The following is a 6,611-nucleotide window of genomic DNA, read 5'->3' as shown; positions in this document are numbered from 1 at the left end:
CAACGTTGGCCTCCGGTATACACCGTCTCCACTCCTACACATATGAGTCAATGACATTATTAGTGAAACCATTATGCTTGAGTTTGTGACAGATGTGTCACGGACTCATCCACTTCGTGACATATGTGTCACGAAGTGGATGAGTCCGTTACCAGGATCCAAATGGTTTGCGACACTCAGCTTTCGAGGAATAAAAGTGGTAGGACTCTCCGAGGCCGCCGCAACGCCCGAGGACTCGGCCTTGTTTTTAGTCTATATCAAACACAAAACAAAACACGGTGTCACCTCACACTACTCTAAATAAGTCACTTCGTTTTTATTCTATACATTTTTTATCTTTGGTGGTACGACCATGAACGCGTCGTCATCGTCGGAACCCTTGGATGGCGAAATAATTTTCCTTTTCGAAGCCGTCCTAGGGCTTCTTCGGACACTTTTTGAGGAGACCTCATCTACCTTGGTTTCTTTAGACTTCAACATTGAAGATAAAACTTAAAACAAATCAAGTTAGAAACATTGTTACCATAAGAGAAAAATTAGAAGGAATACTCATTCACCAACGGTGTTACCATAACACACACACACATAGAGATAGAGGAACAACGTTTCATGCAATCTTTGCTCTAACATTTTGTATACATCTAAGACCACAAATTGATCCCTGATGAACATACTGCATGATTTATTCCCACAAACAAAAGGAAAACAAAAGGTAAAAAAAATTTCATAGAGACTATTTCTTCCAGTCATAAATCCTCACAGCCAATTTCTTCAATCAATAATTTGATCTTTACCATCCTACTATTTTCATATCTACCCATTGTTTGGCTTCACTTCTCTTACGTTGTTCACGCCTTTTCACAGAGACTATTTCATAATTTCTTCACTTCTCCCCACTTACCAAAGGAAATATCATCTCTTACCATTGTTCACGCATTTTCAATATACATACAAAACCCAGTAACTCACTAAGTCTACAAAATTATTATTTAATTAGATTTTTTTAATGATTATTTTTCCAATAATTTATTAAGGTTATATATTACCAGTTCATCATAATACAAATTCAAACTGCATTAATTTTTTTTTAAACTATTTTTTTTAATTATTTTTTTTCAATAATTTAATATTGTAATAAACTTTCTTATTTAATTATCTATGCACATAATTTTTTTCTCTGTCAAAACATTTACAATTAGTAAAGCGTTTTAAAATATAAAAAAAAACCTTGGTTAAATATCTTATGAAAATAACTAAAATACTACATTATTAATAGTATAATAATTGTTTTGTTCAAAATGTTAATTTGAGAACCAAAATGACTTTCACGTACTATCTCATTGAGTAGTTACGCTTACGCTATAAAACCAAAAAAGTTAAATCATAGCAAACAATTTTTTTATTAGTATAGTTAAAAACTACAACCCTGAGAAGCTCACATGACATATTTTCACAAGCGCACACACTATAGCCTAGAAACTATTAGCAGTGAACCAGCGAAGAATTAGGAGAGAAAAGGACAAGCCAAGTCAACCATACATATAACCATAGGGAAAACGAACAACAAACCAATCCGTGACATTCTCAAACTATGCGCATTGATTCAAATGGTTGTGGTCAATGTTTTTTGGGAAAATATCAATAGTATCTCTTGTGTTTAATCGAAATGCTAGATTTATCCCCTCCATTTTTAGAAATATCAGACATATCCCTCCAGTTTAATATAAATGACATATACATCCCCTACAAAAATGTTATATTACAAATATCACCATTTTTCGTTTATTTTTTACAAAAAAATAATTTGAAATCTCCTAAATACCCTTAATGAAATAATTTTTAATCTTCTATTCTATATACAAAAAAATTAAATTAAAAAATTTCTTTATAAAAAGTTAAGATTTTTTTTTATAAAGAGAGATTTTGATTTTTTTTTTAATAAAATAGTAAATAAATATTTATTCTATTAAGGGTATTTTGAGGAGTTCAAATTATTTTTTTGTAAAAAAATAAACGAAAATGGTGATATTTGTAATATAACATTTTTTTAGGGGAGGTATATGTCATTTATATTAAACTGAAGGGATATATATGATATTTCTGAAATAGAGGGGATAAATCTCGCATTTCGATTAAACACGAGGGATACTCTAGATATTTTCCCATGTTTTAAATATCGTCGGTAACCAACGATATCAAGCCGATATATCAAAAAATGGGGACTCTCGGTATTTAAATGGTTATAACAGCCTAAATATCGATTATATCATTTTGAATATCGGTAAAAAAAAAAAAAAAAAAAAAAAAAAAAAAAAAAAAAAAAAGTCATGTGCATGTATTTGTTTGTGACAATTTCATAAACAACTTATTTAAAGATGGTAACTCCCTAAATGCTCAAATTTTATAAAAATTCTATATATACCCTATTTATTTTTAAACTACTAATAAAAATATTAATAAAACTAATTTTAATAAATAAATAAAATTTAATATCTCATTTATATGCAAGTGTGTATACATCATTTATACAATGGTATACATCATTTATAAAATATAAAAACAATTTTTTACTTTAATTATATAATTTTTTTGAACATATAGAATTTAGATTTTCTTGAACACACACACACACACATATATATATTGAGTTTTTATAATTATGTTTTGTTATAGAATATTTGTCGATATATCCATCGGTAATCGATATATCATCGATATAATCGGTAGTCGGTATTAAAATTGTTATAGAATATCCGTGGATATATCCGTCGATATTCGATATATCCGTAAAATCAGAACCTCGGTATGAGTATCGATATCGATATTTTAAACCTTGGTTGTGGCTGTGTAATATCATAAACATTATATATATATATATATACTAAAAAGAGGTGTAGAAACTTGACTTGAGTACTAATCAGAATATGCCATGTTGATGCATTATGGTTCCACAATTTTTATTTCATTGGTTATTTACTTATTTCACATTTTTTATGTATTAATTTGTGATCTAATTGGATTTCACTATAAATAAAATATTATTGTTTTTTAATTATAATTTTGTCATGTGAGTCCCACACAAAAGTTTCTCTTTCTCTCTCTCTCTCTCTCTCTCTCTCTCTCTCTCTCTCTCTCTCACGTTTCTCTTCTACTTAGTATAATATAGCAATATATACACATTTTTTAAAATAAAATATAAAATGCACAAAGAAATATATTAAATATAGTCTTTAAATCTAAAAACATGGTAGTTTGCTAGATTAAAGTTTTTTTATATGCAAAAGAAACTTAGCATCGTTTGCTTATACCTTTTTCTAATTAAAAGAAACCAATATGTTCTACTAAAACGTGTAAAACAAATCTTATTTCTTCATGTCAATATATTTATAAAAAAAATATATCGACATAAGCAAAAGGAATGAATATACCACTAATTTTAACTCATAATTTTGCTGCTATTTTTAATTAAATTATGAATAAGATGATAGAGTGGGAACCAAGCAATTGATAACCATAAACACTTCTGAATTTGTGATAACGTACAGTAATGTAATCTATCTATTTTAATAAATTAGATATTGTTTAATATATAATTAAATTAGTTAGTTACAAAAATAAAATTCTAACGAATCAAGTCAACTAATAAAAAGAGGTAAGCATATTTTAAAAAAATAAAAATAAAAACTTTTTTTTCCACTTCTTAAGTGTCTATAATGCTTTAAATTAGATTTTTTTTTTAATTACATTGAAATGTTGTCGTTCGGAAAACAACACTTTATATTTTTTTTTCATCTTGTAAGTTAATTTAAAGGGTCTTTGTTTTTAAGCATAAAAATAAATATTGATTTTATAATAAAAGTTTTCTAGGTAATACTATTAGCAGCAACAAAATAATATTTATGTTTTAAATTAAACTATTTATGTTAGATGTAATTAGCTAAAATTAAACTGATTAATAAAATACATAACTCACATCTTAAATAAGTTAAGCATTTTATTGACGAAATAGTAACGGGTGTATGTTTAAACTAATTATGTCTTGATTTAAATTTATAGTAAGACATAAAATCATCATATTAAGATTATTATTAGGGTGTTCCAACTAAACAGTCAATTGAAACTAATAAATTTATAAAATTCGATGTTTGACTATAGTTAATTAAATAGTCAAAATTTACAAAATTGTACTATCACTAAGTGTCGATATTTTTGTTGTTATATAAAATTTAAAACATATTAAAGTATGGTTATTATTTTTTTCGGCTAACTCACGGCAACGCGCGGGCAAACAAACTCGTATAAAGCTACAACACAAACTCGAAAATAATATTGCCATGTCCATCAATTTATAAAAACAGTTTTTAAGGAGTTAACCTAATATTTAATTTTTCAACCTGTTTTCTTTACAGTTTTAAGGAGTTAACCTAATATTTAATTTTTCAACCTGTTTTCTTTAATACCCAAAATCACCTAAGTTGTCAAATTGTTAAAAAAAATTATATTTTCCAGATTGCCTCACAAAGGCGAACCAGAATTATAATAGTTTAACGAAGATTATGGTTTAAAAAGCCACTACCTAACCGCCACAAAGGCTCGATATAATAGAGAACTTTTCTGCGTATTGCCTCACAACAGAGTAAATTTCAAGTAATCTGTTTGAAGCTGTAAATAGAATCTGTGAACGCTGTGACAACATAACCACCTAAAATGACACCAATTAGAACATGCCGTAATCCCCAAAGCACTTTAACAAGGCAAACACTCAACATTACAAGTTGACAAAATAAGTACATGTAACAGTAGAAACAAGACACCATTACAAGCGTGTATAGATTATAGACCATCCATGACCTCTAAATTATAGACAAATACATGATTAAGTAACTTGTCAAATACATCCCTTGGTCTATATCACATAATAATTCAGACTTTCAGACAGTTTATTATAAGTAAACACAAGCAAATAACTAATAAGTGACATTCAAACTTCCGGTAGTTATATTATGTGAATTATGTTGCCATGTATTTATGAATTATAATAAATATTAATACTACTGCATATTGTGTGAAATATAAGCCGTGTATAACGTGTTATTTATTCTGTATTGTTTTCCATAATTAGGGAGTTGCATACCACTTAATCTGTAATGGATTGTATCTATATGTTGTACATATTTTGACCTCACTGTGCAGAGCATCTTCACAAGCACACACGACATAATCCAAAAAATATTGCCCAGAAAAATAAAAGAAATTCGATTACTTGAGCAAAAAAAAAAAACCATCCGTACGAGTCAAGTTGAATTGACATGTAGGATACTAAAGTAATCCAACAAAACGAGACTATACAGTCAGTGACACTCTCAAAGACTTCCAAATGGTTGTGTGATAACACAACATCTAAAGCTGAAAAAAGTAAAACAAACATACACAACCAAAGAAGAATATTACCTAGAAAAATGGAAGGAAATGCAATTCGTAGCCAAGCAGAGATGAATTAAAAAACAAGCCAAGCCAACTATACACAAGATCATACTGAAAAATAACAAGAACGCAAAGGCAATCCAACAAACCAGAAAAAGAAACAAAATCATACTGACAATGAAATTGTCAAACTACAAGCATTCAAATGGTTGTCTAATAAAACACTACACAACAAGAAAAGAAAATTGCCCAACAAATGAAATAAAATGCAACTAGTATCAAACCAGGTAAGAAAAGAAAAAGAAAAGAAAAAAAAAACACGCCAAGCCAAGACATCCATACATTTTACAATAGTGGAAAATAACAAGAATCCTAAAGCAATCTAACAAACCAATACTATACAATGGGTGACATTCTCAAACTATGAGCATTCAAATGGTTTTGTAATATCACAACATATAAAATTGAAAAAAAAAACACAGCCCTACACGCTAATCATTATCGTGCACCATCATATATAACTAAATTATATACATATATCATATGATACACTAGAAACTCACAACCACCTATAATAATAGCACCCAATACTCTCGACCATATCAATAATAAAGTCATTAACATGGCTTTTTCAATTACAAAAATAAAATTTTCTAAAAAGGATGTTGAATGGCATTATAGAGTATTGATGATATTAACAAAAACATAATGAGAAAGGACCGAACAGAAAAAAAAAAAGTTATAAAATGTTCTAGATGTCACCGACTCTTCCATTTAAAAAAAAAAAAAAACCGGAAACTACAAACAAACCTTGTTTGTCCACCAAAACATACGCAGATATATATACTTACAGGAAACCTATCACGTTGGCTCCCTCGTGATGAGTACAGGTCTCTGTCAAGATTATTCAAGTCGAGCAGCGGGGTTTTAACATGGTTACAGCCCTTCTTAAGATCATAAACTAAGAACCAAGATATCAGGAAAAAACAGAACCAAACAAAAGAAATAATAGTGGCACGAGTACACGGACCTGCATACACTAATCCTCATCTGTCATGGACAATTTGAAGCCAATAATTTTGGTAGTGGTTTCGTTTTATGGTTTGGCTCAGCCCAGGTTCGCGTGCTCGATTGGCGTTGGATCCGGGGAGCTAGCTATAAACGTCCCTTCTTTTGTGTAAAGTGGC

This window comes from Urtica dioica, chromosome 1 (genome assembly GCF_054948205.1).
Source record: "Urtica dioica subsp. dioica isolate 48M chromosome 1, U.dioica_male_clone48M_v1_H2, whole genome shotgun sequence".
NCBI lineage: Eukaryota > Viridiplantae > Streptophyta > Magnoliopsida > Rosales > Urticaceae > Urtica > Urtica dioica.
Note: the sequence above shows the minus strand (reverse complement) of the source record.